Raw genomic sequence first — 22,716 nt, forward strand, 5'->3', positions numbered from 1 at the left:
TTGCATGCAGTACATTTCCCAATTATTATCATTTAGTATTCTAAATTGCTTTCCCTTTCAAACTTGTGACTTAAAAGGGAAGGTGCCGCAAATTTTAATTTTGTATTAACATTTTTTGATTACATAATCAATTATTTTTAATACAAAATTAAATGTACCACTTTAATAGTATTTCATTTATTAATTTTTACATTAGCCATTGGGGGTTGCCATTTTAATTTAGTGGGGCTCTAATTGTCCCAAGACACTTACACACCTCACTTACAGCAGCCATGGGCATAAGAGACTGCGGTCGCTCTCCGACTGCATCTTTAACGTTGAGCCCACTTCTCCTGCCTCTTAGCTGCGACCTGGGCACGCCCCAGGCTGTCCAGGTCACAGCTGTGGGAGGAGATTTAGACCATTTTATTGTAACCAGCAGCGTTGGAGCGGGCTTCATTTTCGCATCATCACACGCACTGCTCAGTGCATGTGATGACAGTCAGGAGCAGCCAGGGAGAGGAAGTGCCAGCAGCGATGGTCCCGGGATGAGTATCAGTGGCGGCGGACAGCGGTGATCTCAGCCTGTCAGTATTACAATACAGGCTGCAGATCACCACCAACCTGTTCAGGACACAGCAGGGAGATCATCCATCTGTGGTGCCCTGAAGACACTGAGCAGGACGTAGTGCTGAGTAGGAGCGCTGGGAAGGTAGGTACAAGTCTCTTTTATTTATTGAATATTGGGGCCATATATACGTGGAGGATGATGGGGGCCATATATACGTGGAGGATGATAGGGGCCATATATACGAGGATGAGGGAGGCCATATATACTAGGATGAGGATGATGGAGGCCATATATACTAGGAGGAGGATGATGGGGGCCATATATACACACAGAGGATGTTGATGGGGACCATATATACTAGGAGAATGATGGGGCCCATATATACGAGAATGATGGGGCCCATATATACGTGGAGAATGATGGGGGCCATATATACTAGGAAGAGAATGATGGGCGCCATATATACTAGGAGGAGGATGATAGGAGTCATATATATGAGGAGGATGGGGGCCATATATACGTGAATAATGGGGGCCATATATATACTAGGAGGAGGAGGATGGGGCCAAATATACTAGGAGGAGGAAGATAGGGCCATATATACTAGGAGGAAGATGGGGCCATATATGATGTCATTATACTGTAGGTCACTACATGGGCCATTATACTGTGGGGCACTATATAACGCCATTATACTGTGGTGCACTATATGACGCCATTATACTGTGGTGCACTATATGGGGTCATTATACTGTGTTGCACTGTATTGGGCCATTATACTGTAGTGCACTATATGGGGTCATTATACTGTGTTGCACTGTATTGGGCCATTATACTGTAGTGTACTTTATGGGGCCATTATACTGTGGTTCACTATATGGAGTCTTTATACTGTGGGGCACTATTTCAGGCCATTATAGTATGGTGCACTATATGGGACCATTATACTGTGGTGCACTATATGGGGTCATTATACTGTGGTGCACTATATGGGGCTATTATATATAACGAAAGACCCCACCAGGTGTTCTGTTTGCCCCTGGTGACAACTAGAAGTGACACCTATTAGTTCAATAAAAAGATTTTTTATTAGATATTTCAAATTAAAAATTATTAAAAACAGAAAAGGTACAGGAGTTATTATACCCAATAATTGGAAGCAATCTTATATAAATTCAACATTGATTATAGTTCTAAGTAAAGTTCAAAAATACATGTATAATTTAATTTTGTATTTAGCACTTTGCTCCTTAGTCTAACTCATTAAAGCACAATATCCTTATAATTAGTAGTCCAAAGCAAGGTAGCTAGATGCAAACAATAGAGGAGTGCTAGTACAATTGCAAATATAAATCATTTATTATCAAATATTGCATGCTGCCCTCTGACCTAAATTATTAATACACGTACCCCAAGGTCTATAGTGCTATATCAAAGCTAAGCCTTCATATGGGGAGTCAAATCATTAGAGTTCCCAGGTGCACTTAGTAGTATAAAGGTCAAGCTGGATGCCACAGGGAATCATCTAAATGTGAAAATAACCTCAGTGGTCATGAAATTCCAACTTGGTCTCACTAATATGAATAAGAACTATCACATGTACATTAAACTGGTAGAACTTAAGGTTGTTTTAACCTGGTTAGAAAACGCTGTGGTGTCAATGTGGGAGCTACTTGGAGTGCAGGAGCTCCCACAGCATTTTCTAACCAGGTAAAAACAACCTTAAGTTATAGTCTAGCAGACGTTAACACTGGTTCCAGTTGATTGTGTCTGCTCTCATACTGGTGTAAACAGGAACATTAAAATCATAACTAATGTTAGTTTTAAATAATTTATTTCAATAGAAGATCATTAGTTAAGGATCAAGCAATAATAGAAAGAAAAACATAGCACTCACCAAATGGCAACAACCTCTACTTTTATTTCTTAATCCATAAATCCAAATACAACCTCACAGGGGAGAGTAAAAAAGCGTATGACAGGTGACAGCGGTTTCGAATCCACCAACTCTTTCTCTAGCCCTGCGTGTTGGCATCAGTGCGCTCATTAGTTAAGGAGCAAAATATACAGAGTATAAGAGGGATTATGTTGAAAATTCTACTGGAGCACCATAGATGGAAGACTCCCATCCTGTACCTTACAAAGTAGAATGAAAAGAAGGTCTGGAATACCATGTAATAGTCTCCTCTGCAGCTAATAATAGGCCTCCTACACTATACATTGTGCATCAATGCTACCTCACAAAGTCATCACAATGTAATAAACGCCAGGAGAGCGGATTGTATACATCCAATATTTTCCTGTTCCAGTATTTGTACCCTTTAGACTGAAATGATGGACCTGTCTGAGGTGGGCCGACCTCGGGTCCTAGTTACTCTTGAGATAATCCTGTTGGGTCTTTTTGATGATGAGAAGTGGCTACATCATACTGGGATATTGATATGTGTAACTTTTTACTAGAATAGATGGATGTATGGGTGCCCCCCCTAGCCTTGTTCAGTGGTGTAAGAGGATCAACACAGATATATTATGTATAACGTTGAATGAAATTCTGTTGTCTGTTATGCACGCATGACCAAACGACTGGACCAATCTGCACCACATTATGCACATTGGTAAATCAGGCACTTAAGAAGATTTGGAACAAATTTCAGCTATGACCTAGCTTTCGAGATATTCACCAAAAGCAAATATAACTTATGGCAAAATGACTGGACCATTCTGCCCCAAATTTGCCATGTAGACAAATCAGGAGCTTTGGTATATTTTAGACTGGAATTCAGAACCTGCCATTTTCAACATCTTTCCAAAACAAGGGAACACAACAAATAGAAATTTACGGGCAAAAATGTCACGGCTTTCGTCAAATGGTGAGACAAGCCGAAATACTTTTTTTTTTTCAAACAATTTTTTTTTTTCCACCAATAAAGAATTGGATATGTTGAGTATCACCGTAATCATATTGATGAGGAGAATCATATTGCATGGTAATTCTTACCACAAAATGTGCGCTGTAAAAACAAATCCCCCAAAAAACAATGTCAGAATTGCGTTGTTTTTTTTTAAATTTCATTGCACTTGGGATTTTTTTTCTTATTTTCCAGTACACTATTTGGTAAAATTAATGGTGTTATTCAAAAATACAACTCGCCCTTCAAAAAAACAAGCCCTCAGAGAAAAATTTCTGGTAACACCCAGTTGAACTATAACTAAAGTAATAGCCTAAACTTTACAGGCTAATCTCTCCATAATGGTGAGGAAAAATTAAAAAATTAAAGTTTTACTCAGCTCTCCAGCCACTATTCCATGATGTGGGTAGTTACAATGCGGAAACTGGTGGAAAGTCCTCTTAAAACATTATAGACCAATGCAAAGCTGGGTAATTATACTAGTCTCCTATAAAAGGATAATTTCAAAAACGGAAAAGCGTCTTAAGAATTTCATTACAATGATCTCAGATTTGTTATTTCATTATTTCTATACAAACCTTACCAGCTCTCCCTCAACTATGCAGGTCCTAAGACAGTATCTTAACATACAAATAAAAAATATAGATGCAAACAAAAGGATATTAGTATTAAGGGCAGATGTGTATTACTCTTTGGTTACAAGTTCTACGCCTCTCTCTTCTATGTGGTCTGGTATCAGATGCCGGTAGATGCTGCTGAACTTGAATATGACAATTGAAGAGGGAACCATCCAGTCCCCAGTTGGTCTCATCTGATTAATAAGACACCATAATTATTAGATGTGACATGCTTGGTGTCTGACGTTTGCCTCAGCAACTGTACCGATCATGTATACCAGAGAAGTGCTGGTCAACCCCTTTAAGATGAAGTTATAGTGTTCACATAAGGTAAAGTATTATACAGGGTGGGCCATTTATATGGATACACCTAAATTAAATGGGAATGGTTGGTGATATTAACTTCCTGTTTGTGGCACATTAGTATATGGGAGGGGGAAAACTTTTCCAGATGGGTGGTGACCATGGCGGCCATTTTGGATCCAACTTTATTTTTTTTCAATGGGAAGAGGGTCATGTGACACATCAAACTTATTGAGAATTTCATAAGAAAAACAATGGAGTGCTTGGTTTTAACGTAACTTTATTCTTTCATGAGTTTTTTACAAGTTTATGACCACTTATAAAATGTGTTCAAAGTGCAGCCCATTGTGTTGGATTGTCAATGCAACCCTCTTCTCCCACTCTTGACACACTGATAGCAACACCACAGAAGAAATGCTAGCACAGGCTTCCAGTATCCGTTGTTTCAGATGCTGCACATCTCGTATCTTGATGGTATGGTGTGGTATATGGGGTACAAAGATAGTGAGGCTATTCTTCATCAATGGAAACCTCAATGCCATTGGATATGTGAAATTGCTACATCATGATGTGTTGCCCTCTTTATGCACTGAAGATGGCACGTTCCCTGAGTTTTTCCAACAAGATGGTGCACCACCACATTATGGGTGTCAGGTCCGAGCATTCCTACATGAACAGTTTCCTGGAAAGTGGATTGTTCGTTGTGGGCCAGTTGAATGGCTACCAAGGTCTCCCGATCTGACCCCCTTAGACTTTTATCTTTAGGGTCATCTGAAGGCAATTGTCTATGCTGTGAAGATACGAGATGTGCAGCATCTGAAACAACGGATACTGGAAGCCTGTGCTAGCATTTCTTCTGCGGTGTTGCTATCAGTGTGTCAAGAGTGGGAGAAGAGGGTTGCATTGACAATCCAACACAATGGGCAGCACTTTGAACACATTTTATAAGTGGTCATAAACTTGTAAAAAAACTCATGAAAGAATAAAGCTACGTTAAAAATCAAGCACACCATTGTTTTTCTTATGAAATTCTCAATAAGTCTGATGTGTCACATGACCCTCTTCCTATTGAAAAAAATAAAGTTGGATCCAAAATGGCCACCATGGTCACCATGGTCACCACCCATCTGGAAAAGTTTTCCCCCTCCCATATACTAATGTGCCACAAACAGGAAGTTGATATCACCAACCATTCCCATTTAATTTAGGTGTCTCCATATAAATGGCCCATCCTGTATATACATGGTGACATATTTAGGATTGTTATATGCATTGCACTTACTGATATTTATTGGTCATTGCATACAGTACATTTCTTAATCATTTAGTGTTCTAAATTTCTTTCCAAGATTTGACTTAACTTTTCTTGTTCAAATTCATTAATAAATAATGAAATGGTTAGTTCCCTGTGTAATATGTCTAATGTTTAAGAAAATGTAATTCTTTGTTAAACCTTTTCCCACTCTCATTGTGAAAATGGCTTTTCCTCTGTGTGTATTCTTTGATTCATAGTTAGTTGACAGGAAATTGGATTATAGCCTGTGTGAATTTTCAGATGTGCAACAAGATATGTTTTCTTGGTAAAACATTTCCCACATTCTGAACAAGAAAATGGCTTCTCCCCTGTGTGAGTGCGTTGATGTTGAACGAGATCTCCTTTGTTCGAAAAACATTTCCCACATTCGTGACATGAAAATGGCTTCTCCCCTGTGTGAATTTTCTTATGTACATTAAGATTTGATTTCTTGGTAAAACATTTCCCACATTCTGAACAAGAAAATGGCTTCTCCCCCGTATGAACTATCTTATGTGAAACAAGACTTGTTTTGCAGGTAAAACATTTCCCACAATCTGGACATGAAAATGGCTTCTCCCCTGTGTGAATTACCTTATGCGCAATAAGATTTGCTTTGTAGGTAAAACATTTCCCACATTCATGACATGAAAATGGTCTTTCCCCAGTGTGAATTTTCTTATGTGCAGTAAGATTTTCTTTCTTGTTAAAACATTTCCCACATTCTGAACAAGAAAATGGCTTTTCCCCTGTGTGACTCCTCTGATGACTAACAAGTTTTGATTTAATGCTATAAGATTTTCCACATTTTAAACATGAAAATGGCTTCCTCCCTGTGTGACTGATTTTATGTTTAACGAGCTCTCCTTTGCCTGTAAAGCATTTCCCACATTCGTGACATGAAAATGGCTTTTCCCCTGTGTGAATTCTCTGATGCACAGTAAGATTTGCTTTTATAATAAAACATTTCCCACATTCTGAACATGAAAATGGCTTCTCCCCTGTGTGAATTTTCTTATGTGCAGCAAGACTTGTTTTGTAAGTAAAATATTTCCCACATTCTTGACATGAAAATGGCTTCTCCCCTGTGTGAATTCGCTGATGGTCAATAAGACTTGCTTTCTTGTTAAAACATTTCCCACATTCTGAACAAGAAAATGGCTTCTCCCCTGTGTGAATTTTCTTATGTGCAACAAGACTGGTTTTGTAAGTAAAACATTTCCCACATTCTGAACAAGAAAATGGCTTCTCCCCAGTGTGAATTTTCTTATGTGCAGTAAGAGTTTCTTTCCTGTTAAAACATTTCCCACATTCGTGACATGAAAATGGCTTCTCCCCTGTGTGAATTCGCTCATGTACGCTAAGCCTTGTTTTGTTGGTAAAACATTTCCCACATTCTGAACATGAAAATGGCTTCTCCCCTGTATGAGCTTTTTGATGTTCAGCATCCCTATTACTATTTTCATTTTGCTTAACAGTCTGTAATGAATCAGAAGATGGGACCTGTTGGTAAAGAATAGATGATAGATTTTCGCTGTGAATGGCTGGCGGTATATCTGGAATAATGTCATGCCCTTCATATATATATGGTGTGATACCATAATCAACTGCTTCAAAATCAGTAACTGACAGATGTCCATCTGACGCCCAGTCATCTGCAAAGAAAAAAAATTACAATTCTTCATAAATGCTGCCTTTTGAAACAAATTGTGTAAAAATTCAATTACTAGCTGACGAAGACAGGGGTACAAATTGTAGACTTCAATGGAGGGACTAAAAGAGTATAATATTAAACCAAAAGGTTGTGCTTTTTTTATTTTAAATTGCTCTTCTAATGCTAGCTTTTTCTTTTATAGCTTTATGTTTCACTGTACTTGTCACCAAATTTTTCTAATGAAATGTTCAGTGGAGAATCATGAAGAGGCCTGTATGTCAGTGCTATTAGGTGGTGTCTGTCTCATACACTCTCTGACAGCTCAAATGAAAAAATGAAAAAAGAAGGATCCAGCACCTCCAATCCGGAAAAAAAAAATTGTATTAAAAAAACAACATTTATTGAAAAATTGGTTTAAAATTAATTCATGATAAAAAAAAGCTATTGTCAGAAGCATGCAACTGACGCGTTTCGAACACTGGGTTCTTAGTCCTTGTTATGCATCCTCCTGTGCATAACCAGGACTAAGAACCCATGAATTAATTTTAAACCAGTTTTTCAATTTATTTTAATCCAAATTTTTTTTTCCGGATTGGAGGTGCTGGATCCTTCTTTTTTCATTTGGGATTTCTATCTTGTTCCTGACACAAGCCTCATGGTCCGTGCATGGCCGGAAAAACCTTTTCAGGAGGACTGGTGAGCTGGTACACTAATTCAATTTGTTTACTCCCTGACAGCTACATGAACTATAGCATAGAACAATGCAAAGGGGAGGATGGTAGTGTATAAAGAAACCATGACTTTAGAACAGGAATAAGGTTGGAGTAGTGCAGACATTTTTGTATATTTTCATTAGCAAAAATAAGGATCAAAGAGAAATATAAGGAGGAAAAGTGAAACATTGGCTTTTAAGGCGTATATGGAAGCACTGGGACACCTGAAAATTAATTTGAAGCAGTGTCATTATCCGGTCATGGTTGCCAGTCTCTGACTTTCACATGTATTATATATTCCTTACAGAAAAGTTTGTTCATTTCTGCATCAAGATGATTTCCGTTTCTTTGCCCAAAATACTGAAGATTACACAAAATATCATATTAAGCAGAATTTCCTTAAAAAAATGGGGCACAGAAAATATAAAGCTGATTATGTAGAAAAATATTTGTAAGTACAACATCTTTGCTATACTGTCACATGATTATGCTGTAAAGTACATGGCATGTTCCTGCGCTTCACCTCATACCAGCTGCATTAATAGAGTCCATGGCCGCGCTGGTGGGGATGCTGCATGATGTACGTGGTCTCCCAATCTAACTGCGTACATGGCAGATCAGCCACTCTGTCTGACAGATATTCGTTTAGATAACTGTCTCTCATGTGTGATTGTGAGTTTTGCTACTTGGTTCTAACCCAGCTTGTTATCTGACCAGGTTTCTGGGTTCTCCTCCAATCTCTCTATGCACTTGCTGATAATCTCCAGACTGACTTCTATTTTGTTTGCCATTCGGAAACTTTAATTGGTGACAGATATTACAGCAAAGTCTAAATCTCTGTTTAGGAATCAAATGATAAGTACAAGTGATCTCTTGGACTCGTTAACAGGTTTAGCGCTGACCAAGCTCATTGTGTTTTACCTCAGTTGGCTAGTAAGCATAATCCTAACAAGACAATTGTCCGATACGGTTAGACCATCTGCAATCTAAGGAGGATCAAGTTCATGGAATGTCTCAGCAGGTGCGTGAACGGGCCAAACGATTAAAAGTTAGGAAGTATCCTGACTCAAGTAGCTGAACTCAAGCAACTCAACCGATTGATTTTCTAGACACTGCAAGAAATTTTAGCTTTTCCATGAAAGTTGTAAATGCTCTACCCTCAAACCTGTGACTCCGAACAACAACATGCAAGACTATGTTTATTAAAACACTAGGATCCTCAGATGTGGGAATTCTCTCTTGGGTCTCCAAAGTTGTTATCTGCAGAAACCTTTTATGACCAAAACAGGATAACAGTACAGAGTGGGAGACTTTTGCTCTTTTTGTTTAGTGGGCTACAAATTATTAATGGAATGATCTCGGCATTTGAAGTCAATTTCTTCTCGATGTCTTGAGGAAACCTACCTAGAAGAAGGAGTATGTCCATTATTTATCCAAGATTTTGTTGCTATGTTTAGCTTTGCTTCAAGTCTTTTACACACTGGAACAAGCATCAATTTAATTGATCTGAATTTTAGTAGGATGTTGAAATTGCCTTTGACTATCTCTGAGTCAGAGAGAAAGACATAATCACAAAATACACTTAGTGGGTGACAGCCGTAAGAATTAGTGTGCGAGAAAAAGAAAATAGATTCAAAAGGGGTTTTCTGAGATCAACATACATTTCTGCACTCACTTTATTGCAGGATTAGCTTACGTCTCCAGCTCGAGTGGGCGATCATGTGATCACAACAATGGAATTTGTTGTTGGGACTGTGATTGTGCAGCACGGTGCACCCCAGCATGGACACAAAGCAACAACTATGGCCAGTGACAGTACATTTTCTTTTTCAGATGACTGGGTCATTGTTTTGCTTGGCAGTAAATTTAAACCACAAAAAAAAACACTTTTTTCTGGTCGCCACAGAAAATTTTGAGGGATTTTATGATTTTATTTTCGGTATTGAGCTGAAGTTTTTATTGGTAAAATATTGGAATACGTGCGAATTTCAGATTTTTTATTTAATATTTTGAACCAAGACTAACAAAACTGCCAAATTATGGAATACATTTTTAGATTTTTTTTAAATCAGTGTTTACGGGATGAAAAATTATACAGTTTTATAGCACGGGTCATTACAAATGCGGCAATACCAAATACATGTCGAGTTTTGGAGGTTTTTTTAACAACCAAAACCATTTTTTTCTTATTAAACTGGATTATATTTTTTGGTTTTCTATTTTTTACAGAAGGAGGTCAGCTATGTGTAACAACCGGCTCCTGCTGGTGATGAGACGAGCACAACTCGTTAGTCCGTGTCATGCAAGAGACGCAACTGTATATCCATTTATGATAAATCTCCTGCAATTTGGATTTATGAAGTTGTGCCAACCCCGGATTAAAGCGACACTGGGATGATCGTACGTAAAAGATTTGGGGGGCCTCTTATCTAGCTGCTTGGTGCAACTGACCTGGACTGGAATCCAATGAGTCAATCCGCTCACCTCTAATTACTACTTTTATTTGCAGGAAGTCCATTTGTGGAAGAACAAAAGGCAGCTTGAAAAAAATGTTGTATGTCCAGGAGAGCATCTGCATATTTCAGCCATTCTGGTGTGGTGAAAATGCCATTCTGAACTTTCACCAACAAAATAGTCGCCACTTGATTGCTTGATCTTGATGATTCAAACATATATGGAGGAAGAACATCAAGATCTACAACTTTCTTGTCAGCCGAGGGCTGTTGGGGATTAGTTGCGATAATGTCACATTCAGGAGGATGTAGGGGAGGATAAAGACCTAGGAGCACTTGAGAAGGAGTAACTGGTGGATTTGGATGTAGACATTGAGGTATCCCAGGCTCATGGAGACAATGTGGCTTACACTCATTGTTGTCATCGTTATCAAATGACAAAGACACTGACTATAATGGCAAAATCTCGTATACTGGAGAGAAGAGTTAATTAACAGGGTCTTCAATCACATTGAACCAAGTTGCAAGTTAACTATTGTGTTGATCGAAGTATTTTTAGCATCAAGCCAAGTGATGACTATTGGATATCCATGCTGTTATACCCTCACTATTAAAGGAAAATGTGAGATAGTTCCTGCTTCTGAAGGGAAAACAAACCTGAAATATTACCAGGATAAACTCTATACTCATCCTGTGCTAGCTTTCTCCCAGCAGATGCCTGCTGTCTGTATGTGTGACCTGAAGGCCTCTCTCTGCTTCTCGCAGAGTCAATGCTCCACCACTTCTGTCAGCTACACAAGTAGCCGAAGAAGCAGCAGCGAAGATAATTTATAGGACACGATATACTAGGTGTTTTATCATCATCTTCGTCAACCTGACACAAATCAGTAAAAGCAGTTGCACCTGAACAGAGATCACAAGATCAGACACACCTGGACTGTGTTCTTTGTCAAGAAGATATCCTGAGATCTGACCCCATGAACTTCTACGTTAAACAATTGGACCAGTAGCAGGATTTGGCCCAGTTTGCCATTAGTCTACTTACTGCCCTGTCCAGCCTCAGAGAGGGTAATTACTGATTTAAACTAATATTATGAAAGGTCCTCTTTAATTACCTACAGATTGGCAGATGTCTAGGTCCTGAGACCAGCACCAATTGCTTAAAAGACTGCTAAGAAGTGCATAGCTTGTGAGGTAAGTGCACAGAACAGAGTACGGATTCAATAGAAAGCCTACAAAATTGAACACAATTGTACCAACCAGTGAATAAGTAAAATATAAAGGTTACTACTCACCTGCGCTGTCATCTGAAAGAATCTCCACTTTATACCAATCATCACCACTCACATATGTCTCTGTAGCATCAATATTGTTCAACTCTTCACCCTGAAACAAATATTGTAACAGTCACAGACAGATGGAGAAGTCCCATCTATGATCAGCTCTAATCCTGCCATCTCCACCGTTCTCATTACACAAGAATAAAACATATAATAATGGTGGATAAAACAAGACTGAACACAAGATCTTCACAGCTGTCTATACATCACAGGGAAGATCTCATGACACCTTCTCTCCATCTACCTGATGATCCTGAGGAACATCGGGATTTTCTTTTTCACAGTCCTGTGGAAGAAGAGGACGGGGACATCTGTCTGGTGTTGTTCTCTTACTGGATAGAACTGGAGGAAACACATAAAGAGACTGAATTCATTCTTTACATACAGATAATTATAGGCCGTGTGTATTTAGTCCTGTCTATTACCTGGTGATGTGAGGGGATGGGAAACCTCCGTCATGACGTTCTTGTACAGATCTTTGTGTCCTTCAATATACTCCCACTCCTCCATGGAGAAATAGACAGCGACATCCTGACACCTAATATGAACCTGACACATACAATGATACAGTCATCCCCGCGATCCCTTTATAGCGTTACTGTATAATGTCCCAACATTCCCAGAGTGTCACCTCTCCAGTCAGCAGCTCAATCATCTTGTAGGTGAGTTCTAGGATCTTCTGGTCATTGATGTCCTCATGTATCAGGGGGTGAGGTGGAAGCCCCATAATTGGTCTCAGGGGTCTTCCCCGTCCCTCAGACACAGGGTCCTGACAGCACTCACTAGAGGTCTTCTTCACTACTGTGTAATCCTGGTTATGGAGAGACACATTAATAAATCTGACTGCAGGCATTTCCAGAGTCCTCACCTCTCCAGTTCTGTCCATCTGTTATTCCCATAGATAAGAATGATGTAATGTGACGCCAACAGAATCTCTCACCTCTCCAGTAAGCCGGAAGACGATCTCTAGAGTGAGGTGTAATATTTTTTCCGCCATCTTGTCACTATTCCTTTCCATCCTTGATCAATCAGGAGAATTCTCTTATATAGAAGATCTCCGATATTGTAGGGACCTGAATGGGAAGATGAGCCTGTGAAAAATCATAAAAAATGTAATAATACAATTACTGGACACTTTATATCCATTACTGGCTGCAGAAATGATGCTAACATATATGACAATTTTATAAGTGTTCACCTGTTTTTTTTCTATTGTTCACCAATTTGGCCGTGGTTTGGGGTCTCAAAATGTTTTCAGTTGATTTGTCAGCTGCAACTTAAAAAAACAAAAACAAAATTTGTCACAAATGTACCCAAGTTCATCCCCAGATATTTCCATGCAGGTTTTGTGCAACTTAGCAAAATTTGAAACTTTTTTGCCCTAACAGCATTTTTATTTTGCACAAAATTCATGACCCACGTGCGCCATTTTGAAGAATTTGGAGCAAAGAAAATTAAATAAATACCACAATAGAACAAAAGAAAAGTGACTTAAAAAAACAAACAAATAATGAATTGCCAGGCAAGTTTGCTTGTATGGAGCCTGTTATACCAGCAGACCGGATGTGACTGAAGTCCTTTCATAAACACTAAGTGTAGGGGAAGCTCGTTAGCTTTCTACTTGAAAGGTTTGTATCTTCATGATATACTTGCCTCTAAAGCCAGGTTCACATAACCTATAAAAAAAAATCCTCAGAGTTTCAAAAAGAAAACTTGGGATGTGTTTGGGAAGGGCTTGGGTGGGAAAGGTCACTCCCATAATCCAGTCGAGGTCTTAAAGGGCCAATAAAAGGCAGCCGAGTTAGCTAAGCAGGTAGTTTGTTGTGTTGGAGCTGGTGAAAAGACCATCAGTTGTGGACAGTCTATCCTAAAGACTCAGAAGTGCCTTTAATACCAAGTTGGTGAGATTGTTTTAAGTTATTTTCCCTTACCCAGAGAAACAACTGGTTTGCTATTGATTTGTGCCTAAGAAAGGCTGTTTTCATTTTGAAGCTGGAAAGTTTATGAAGGACAATAAACATTGCTTTGTTTTGAAATTAAAACCGGTGCCTGTGCATGTCCATGTGATGACCAAAGAGCTGAAACCCCAACAATTGGTGTTTGAATGTGGGGCATAGTCCCAAAGAACACAGGTGGTTATAGTTTAAAGACTGAATGTCCTTGGTACTGGCACCTACAGCATTGCAAATATGGTCTGAAAGCATGGAGGAGCTTGTTAAGAAACTGGTCCAAGCCAATCTGCAGTTGCAGAAGCAGCAGACCCAACAGGAAAACAAAAACTCCTGATCCAGCAGTCTCAACAGCAGCAGTTTCAGCAGCATCAGTAACAGCAGCAAATGTCTCTCTTGCCAAAATTGTCAGGGCCCGGGAGACGGCAACTCCCGTGAAACAAGTGACAGTACCCGTGTGAGGGGAACAGTACAGGAGCCCTTGCAAAAAATAACTCTGGAGGATGATGTCAACGCTTTTCCGTCTTTAAGAGGTTGGCAGACTGGGAGAAACTGTCCACAGAGCAATTTAGAGAGGTCTTCAGTCTGTACCTTACTGAGTAACTACAGGAAGCGTATTACAACTTACCCTGCAGGATGCTAAGGAGTACGGCTAGCTGAAGGGCAAAATTCTGGCACTTTTGGGCTAAGCCTGTCAGTCAGGGTCACATCTCCCAGATTATAGATGTTCGACCTGCTACACTTGGTGCAAAAATGGCTACAGCCATAGACCTGTTCTCTGGCATAGTTAGTGGAAATTGTAGGAGAGATCAAATTTGGAAAATACACCAACCAAGTGAAAGGAAGCCCTTCCAAACATATCACATCAACCTAATAAAACCTTGGAAGGATAGGGAGCCTCTCAAAACCACTTGCTTGTTGGCCCAGTTAGAAGCCAACATTGGGGATGTCAAGGTGGCAGAAACTTTGTCACCCTCCCAAGAACAGCATTGCCGGGAATTTTTACACCAAGATAAGGACATATACTCGGAGTTACCAGGTCTCATTTGTGTCATCGAGCATGAGATACTCACTGAACCTCATGTCCGAGAAAATTTAAAGCTCTATAGGATGCCTGAAGCCCGCCTGGAGGTAACCTTGAAGGAGGTTAACTGGATGTGTGGCACCCCAGAGGGTCTGGTTGCCACAGTGGTAGTAATACCATGTCTGGGAGCAAAACAGAAGTTTCCTGGTCAGGAACACATTACAAGCAACACCTCCTGCCCCAGACCAGAAAGGGGAGGATGCTGCCCTATATAACTGGATCTGGAGGCGGGGTTAGTCAGTCTGAGTCTAGAGCTCAGGTGTGTGTGGAGTGAAGTAGGACACGGAGGAGTAAAGAGCCAGGGACTGGAGCTGGAGTTAGCTCGTCCTGGATAGTATCCACAGAGGACCGGATGCCGGAGTCCAAGGCTGTGGGGATTGCATACCCAGCAGCAGATACTACAGGGCAGGAGATTGCAGGTCTCCTGGCCCAACAGAAGCCCGGAGGCTCAGCCACACGAAAGGACCCGTACCGCCACAGAGGAGCGAGGAATACACAAGGTCCAAGTCGCCAGCCATACGGGTGAGCGCAGCACGTTACACTCAGGAACGTGGGCTACAACACGACTATAAGCGGGATAGCCAAAGAGTATAGTCAGAACGGAAGGCCTACAACTTCACCTGGCCAGGAGGACTCTAGGACTGCTCCCAGACTGATCAGGCCCTCATCACTAGCCGGTACTCCCGTTGGGGCCCATATAATTGCCAACAGTAAAGACCCTGGGACTGCACTGCACCGTGTTGTCATTACTGATACCTTGCACTACCACCACCATCATCCATACACGCTGCCCTGAAGCTCCACTCTTCCTGTGGGGAGTTACATCACCTTGCTGCACATACCACCAGCTTCAGCGGACTGCTCCGCAGCGGCGGTTCCCAATAACCGCATTCCACAGGTGGCGTAGTCGGACTATACATAACAGATATACATAAACTACCCTTCGATTGACCACCTGGGTCACGGACCGGGTCACCGCCACGGTGACTACAACCCCCAGGATCTACAGGCCCGGCTCCGGGTACCCCATGGCCCAGGGGGCGCATCAACTTTGGCGTAGTCGGCAGGATTGCGTACCCGCTATCACCTGGTACTGCGCGCCTTCACAGACTGTCGCATACCGTGGTGAAGATTTCCCGCCATTTGTCGCCGTTTTCCCGCCGTTGTCTGCCATTTTCGAGTCGCCGCGCGGGAAGAAGAGGGGCGTGATCGCTGGAAACGCGCAAAGTCCAAAGCCCCGCCCCACGCACGGACGCAGCGCCAGGTCCTGGAAGGAGCCACAGCGAATGCGGACGTCAGACGCGTGCGACGCCAGGCCCTCGACAGAGACCATTGCCTGCGGAACTGCGGCCTACGGAAGAAAAGAGAAGGAAGGTAGGCCACGGTTCACTAGTGGGGGAGGAAGATGCCAGATATGGAGGGAACTTCAACCACCGGCTCGGCCGCTGCCGCGGTAATGCCATTCTCCATGCCATATATACCGGGGGTGGCGTGGTTGCCCCAGTACTCAGGAGAGTCGCACAGCCTGAGTGACTTCAAGGAGAGACTAAGCAGTTTATTTATTTAAAGTATACCCCCTGTCCGAGGAGCAGAAAGTGAGCATCCTCATAGGCCAGTTGATTGGTGCAGCCCAGAGAGAAGTAAAATCCTGGTCAGCCAGAGAAAAAGGGACTGTAAAAGAGATACTGGCCCGCCTAAAGGACACTTTTGACACCCGTACTACGGCAGAGATAAAGATGAAGTTTTATGGGTGCAAACAACGGGCACAGGACAGTGTACGGGACTATGCTTTAAACCTGCAGGAGGCGCTGAGGGCCATCTAACGGGTAGAATCTGACAGTGTGCGTGATGAAAACAGACTGTTAACTGAGCAATTTATTGAGGGTTTACGGTCCAGCGCCCACCGAACCCAGCAGCACATAATGGATCTGCAAAACCCCGACTTGGACTTTGCTCAATTTAAGGACAGGGCCATCCGGGTGCTACGGAAACCAGCACCAGGTGGCGCTACAGCTCAAAGGCGCCCAGCTATCACCTACCACCAGGAGGTGGCACCCTTTTCCCCGGAGCCTGTAGGAGCTGATGCACAGACACTGGACAATGCTCCGTCTACAGACCTGCACCATCAGGTCCAAGAGTTAACTAAAAGTGTAGCTGCGCTAACCAAAACTATGCAGTCCTTGCAGGTGTATCCCAAAGGAAAGATCCAGCTGGCTTCCAGTTCGGAGGACATCCCGTGGTGCCGACAGAAGAGGATTCCACCATCCATAGGGAGGAACAGCGACCGCTACGACCAGGAGGGACAACCCATCTGCCGCCGCTGCAACCAGCCAGGACATTATGCAAGGTACTGTCATTTAAAAGAGCAAAACCTTGGGCAGAGGGTCAACCCCCAGGCGTAAGACCACCAGACCCATCAAGCTGGCGAGACAAATATGTGGGAGGACAACCAGTCCTACCATTCGTGCTGGACGGCTTTCCAATGAGCGCGTTGCTGGACACTGGGTCCCAGGTGACCACCATCCTCTACAATCTTTTCAAACGGTATTGGACTGATTCGGACATTACCCGCCGTCCAGACGAACATTTGAGTATTTATGCTAGTAATGGTCAACCCGTACCTCAGGTGGGGTACAAAGAAGTGACCATAAAGGTTGGCAAAGTCGAACTGCCAGCACAAGGACTGATTATTGTCGACATTGATCGCTGAGAAAGTCATCCCATGATAACCTTAGGCACTAATGTCATTGAAAATTGTCTTGCAGAAATAATTGTCTTGTTACAGCAGGTTGCGGAGACCGCCAGTTCCAGCCAGCAGTGGGTTCTACAAAGAGAGATCAGAGCCCTGATGAAAAGACAACAGGTAGAACTGTCTGGTGGTGAAATTGGCAGTGTCAGGATAAGTGACCCAATCCCTATTGCCATGCCCCCAAGAAGTGAAATGCTGATATGGTGCCGGGCAGCAATCGGTCTCCGGGGTAGAGATTACCAGGCCCTGGTAGAGCTCGTCTACTCTGACAGTAGGACCACCATTTTGACAGCCGGGGGGGGTGGTTGATGTCCGCCATGGGAGAGTGCCAGTCCACATCCTGAATATTGGGGAAAAAGAAGTCCATTTGCCCCGGTATGCCACTCTAGCCAAGCTATTTACCGTCAATCAAAATGCTATAAAAACAGGGGAACCCTTACCTCCATCCAACCAGGCGGAGGGTAATGGCTCCGAGGGACAGATGGAGGACTGGTGTCAGAAGCTGCATTTAGGCACTGACTCCACCCCTCAACACCAAAAACAAGGAGTATACCGGGTGGTCCAAGAGTATGAAAGGGTCTTCAGTAAACACCCGCTCGACTTCGGGCAGGTAAAGGGGGTTCAACACCATATCCCCATGGGAGACCATCCACCCATTAAAGAAAGGTACCGGCCTGTACCGCAAGCACACTACCAAAATGCCAAAGGGATGTTGTGAGAGATGAAGGAGGCTGGGGTAATAAGAGACAGTTGTAGCCCCTGGGCAGCTCCATTAGTTCTTGTAAAGAAAAAGGATGGCACAATGAGAATATGTGTAGACTACAGGCAAATTAACCGCGTAACACATAAAGATGCATACCCGCTACCCAGGATAGAGGAGTCACTAGCTGCGTTAAAATCTGCTAATTATTTCTCTACTTTGGATCTTACTAGTGGGTATTGGCAGGTTCCTGTAGCAGAGGCGGATAAGGAAAAGACCGCATTCACCACCCCGATGGGCCTCAGCGAGTTCAACTGCATGCCATTCGGGCTCTGCAACGCCCCAGGAACCTTTCAGCGGTTGATGGAGTGCTGTCTAGGGCATAAGAATTTTTCGAGACAGTCCTGCTGTACCTGGATGACGTCATAGTATACTCCAAGACATATGAGGATCATCTGAAGCACCTGGCAGAAGTGTTTGAAGCCCTGGCTGGCTTTGGCCTGAAGGTGAAGCCGTCTAAGTGCCACCTGCTGAAGCCCAAAGTACAGTACTTAGGACATGTGGTAAGCGCTGACTGTGTAGCAGCAGACCCCGATAAGATCACCGTAATCAAGGACTGGCCGAGACCTTCCACCATCAAAGAAGTGCGGAAGTTCCTCGGGTTGGTAGGCTACTACCGAAGGTTTATACCAGGCTTCACCAAGATGGCGGCACCCATGCAGGACCTCCGGATAGGCCAGTCCAGGAAGGCCAAGAACCAGAAACCACCATTCAAATGGGACAAGCTGGAAGATGAGTCCTTCACCAGGTTCAAGATGACCCTAACAGGAGACGAGGTCCTGGCCTACCCTGATTATGGCCAACCCTTCATCCTTCACATGGACGCGAGCAACGTGGGACTAGGAGCGGTGCTGTCCCAGATCCAGCAAGGCAGAGAAAGGGTGATAGCCTACGCCAGCAGGAAGTTCCGGCCCACAGAAAGAAACCCAGAAAACTACAGCTCCTTCAAGTTGGAGTTCCTTGCCATCGTCTGGGCTGTGACTGAGTGCTTCAAACATTATCTCGCCTCTTCCAAATTCACTGTGTACACGGATAATAACCCGCTGACACACCTGGACACTGCAAAACTTGGTGCCCTGGAACAAAGATGGATGGCCCGACTGTCTAATTACGAATTCACCATCAAGTACCGGGCTGGGCACAAGAATGCAAAACGCAGATGCGCTGTCCAGAATGCCTAACTTGCCAGACGGGGGAGAAGACCCAGAGGAGCTGGAAGAGATAGAAATCCCTGCGTTCCACCGCCATGGAATAAAGCAGTGCTCCCATTGTGTGAAGAACAGGTGCTCTGCCAACAGAGAAGCCACGTTCAATCCATTGCCCCAGCATGGATGGGCAGAAACACAAGACAGGGACCCGGCTGTTCGCCTAGTCAAAGAGTTGCTGACACAAGCTGACTCATACCCTGATTCAGATGCTCCAGAAGAGACCAAATAGCTGTGGAAAGAAAAGAGCAAGCTGTTCATCTATGAAGGGAAGCTGTGTCGAAGAACTGTCAACTCCCGGACACATGAGCTGGTCTGGCAGGTGGTACTCCCGAGGCGAGATGCGTCTATGGTCCTGGAAGCGTACCACGATGGAGCGGGACATTTTGGATGGACGAAGCTGGAAGTCCTGCTAGGTGAACGGTTCTATTGGGTTGGCATGAGGAAAGCAGTCGAGAGGTGGTGTCGAGAATGCGGACCATGCAACCTGAGAAGAAAAGACCGTGACAGCCAGAGGGCTCCCCTACAGCCCATCATCACCAAGCAGCCACTCGAACTGGTAGCCCTGGACCATGTGAAGCTATCCCCAAGCAGGTCAGGCTATGTCTACGCTCTCACCATCATAGACCACTACTCCCGGTTCCTGGTAGTAGTGCCAGTATTCCAGGAATTCTGCAACCTGTACGGCTGCAGGAAGATCCGTACAACGCCTTATCATCCCCAGACCAACGGGATGTGTGAAAAGATGAATCAGGTGGTGATAGACCTACTGAAGAAGTTGCCCCTGGAGGAACGCAGCCTGTGGACAGAAAAGTTGCCAGACCTGGTGGATCTCTACAATCACATCCCAGTGAATTCCACCAACTGCACACCTGCTTACCTGATGAGAGCAAGCCCTGGTAAGCTGCCCATTGATCTGGATATGGGAGTTCTGACACCAGAGGACGCCTCACCAGTTGCGGATTGGGATACTGAGTGGCAACAGCAATACCGTAAGGTACAGGAAAGTGTTGAAAGAAGTCTGCCCCAAGCAAGAGAGGACTTACAATCAACATGCACCTGCTGCCCCCTTGTCACCTGGAGAGCAAGTCCTAAAGAGAAAAAGGAGGCTCCATAAATTGGATGACCAGTGGGAAAAAGAGCCGTACACCATTCTACCATCAAGGCATGATAACACCAAGGTGTACCTCATAAGTAAGGATGGAGGAGAAACGACAGCAACAGTTTCCAGAGACCACCTGAAGAAATGTCCCGAGCAGCATCGATGATATGGCTGAAACAGCTTGAGTCCCATCTAAAAAATAAGACATCCAAGAAGGAGATATTGTCCAACATCCCACTCATGCAGGGGGCAGCAGCTTTCCTAGCGGACGCCTCTGCGGACTCGGTTAGGTTGGCGGCAAGGTCAGCCGCCATGTCCAACGCAGCCCATAGAGCCTTGTGGCTTAAGTGTTAGCCAGGAGATATCCAGGCCAGAACGAGACTGTGCTCTATACCATGTTAGAGGGAGCATCTCTTTAGACCGGCTCTGGATGAAATCTTGGATAAGGCAAGCGACACAAAAAAGGGATTCTCTAGCCTATCCATGCCTGCTTATAAACGTTCATTTCATAAAAGAAGATTAGTAAGTAAAAGACCGCAGAGAGATCAGGCCATTTCAACCAGTAATTGGATGCTTGATCTGATAGTTTGAGGTCTGAGGTTCGAGTTCCAGGTGATCCCTCGTGAGAGATTCATCTTGACTCCGGTCTGTTCCTCAGTGACAGAGCAACAGGCCCTACAAAACAAGGTGCTGGACTTAGTTTGTAAGGCAGTCCTGATGGAAGTCCGAAAGAGGGTTGGGGATCTACTCACCTCTCTTCCTAGTTCCGAAGCCGGACGGCTCCTTCAGATGTATCATTAACTTAAAAGCCCTTAATAAGTTCTTGATAATTCCCACCTTTAAGATGGATTCTGTTAGTTTAACAATAAAATTACGGTTTTCCGGCTGTTACATGGTAGTATTAGATTTGAAAGTCGCTTATTACCATGTACCTCTCCATGAGAAATATCAGAGATACCCAAGGGTGGCCCTGGTCATGGATGGGGAAATTAAGCATTTCCAGTTTAAGGCCCTGCCGTTTGATCTAGCCATAGCTCCCCCGGGTGTTTACTAAAGTTATAGTTAAATTTTAATTATCCCTTATCTGGATGATTTCTTGGTGGTTGGAAATTCTGCCTACCAATGTAATAAACACCTAGAAGAGGTGATCACCATCCTAGAAAGTCTGGGCTGCGTGCTAAACTTTGAAAAATCTAGATTAGTACCCTCAAGAATGTTACCTCCCGGAAGCTTAAAAAACAAAAAAATAGTAATCAGGTGAAGAAAGTCGTATCAAATCCAGTCATGTCCCTTAGAGCAGCGATGTCCCTGTTGGGTAACCCCACATCATGCTTCCCAGGGGTTCTGTGGGCACAATACCACTCCAGGGTTCTACAGTGGGATGTGCTATATAACGAAGTTTCTCTTAAGGGGCACCTGAAAGCAAAGATGTCCTTATCACCCCGGTCAGTAGAATCCTTACAGTGGTGGGGGGGTGAGGCGAACCTATCTCGGGGGGTTCCCTGGGTACTTAGGATCACTAGAACAATTACCACAGATGCAAGTCGCAGGGGGCAGGGAGCCTATCTGGGGGATATGGTAGCCCAGGGGACCTGGTCAGATAACAAGAAGGGTCTCTCCTCCAACACAAAGGAACTGCTGGCAGTAGACAAGGCGGTAAATAATTTCTTAGTTTTCCTTCAGGGTCAGAATGTGAAGATCCTTGCGGATAACAGAGTGGCGGTAGCGTACATGAACCACCAGGGGGGTACACGGTCAAGATCGCTGGTGAGAGTGACAGATCATCTCTTTCAGATCACGGAAAGTCACCTCCTTTCCTTGACGGCCCTCCATATAAGGGGAAAAGAAAATACAAGAGCAGACTACCTAAGCCACTATTCTCTGATGCAGAGGGAATGGGAACTAAAATAAGAAGTTTTTATCCAAATAGTCCAGAAATGGGGGCCTCCGTTGGTAGACCTGTTTGCAGGGCTGTGGAGTCGGTAACACAAATCTCCGACTCAAGACTCCTCAATTTCCATGACACCGACTCCG

At 43.5% G+C, this 22,716-nt stretch overlaps 1 pseudogene; it reads right to left on the reverse strand.

Moving 5' to 3' along the window:
- Positions 1 to 5,545: 5,545 nt before the first annotated feature.
- On the reverse strand, positions 5,546 to 20,650 carry LOC141270505 (uncharacterized; annotated as a pseudogene).
- Between the last annotated feature and the right edge of the window lie 2,066 nt (positions 20,651 to 22,716).

Source organism: Phyllobates terribilis, unplaced genomic scaffold (assembly GCF_046119375.1).
Source record: "Phyllobates terribilis strain yellow unplaced genomic scaffold, ASM4611937v1 Scaffold_5__5_contigs__length_657084704, whole genome shotgun sequence".
NCBI lineage: Eukaryota > Metazoa > Chordata > Amphibia > Anura > Dendrobatidae > Phyllobates > Phyllobates terribilis.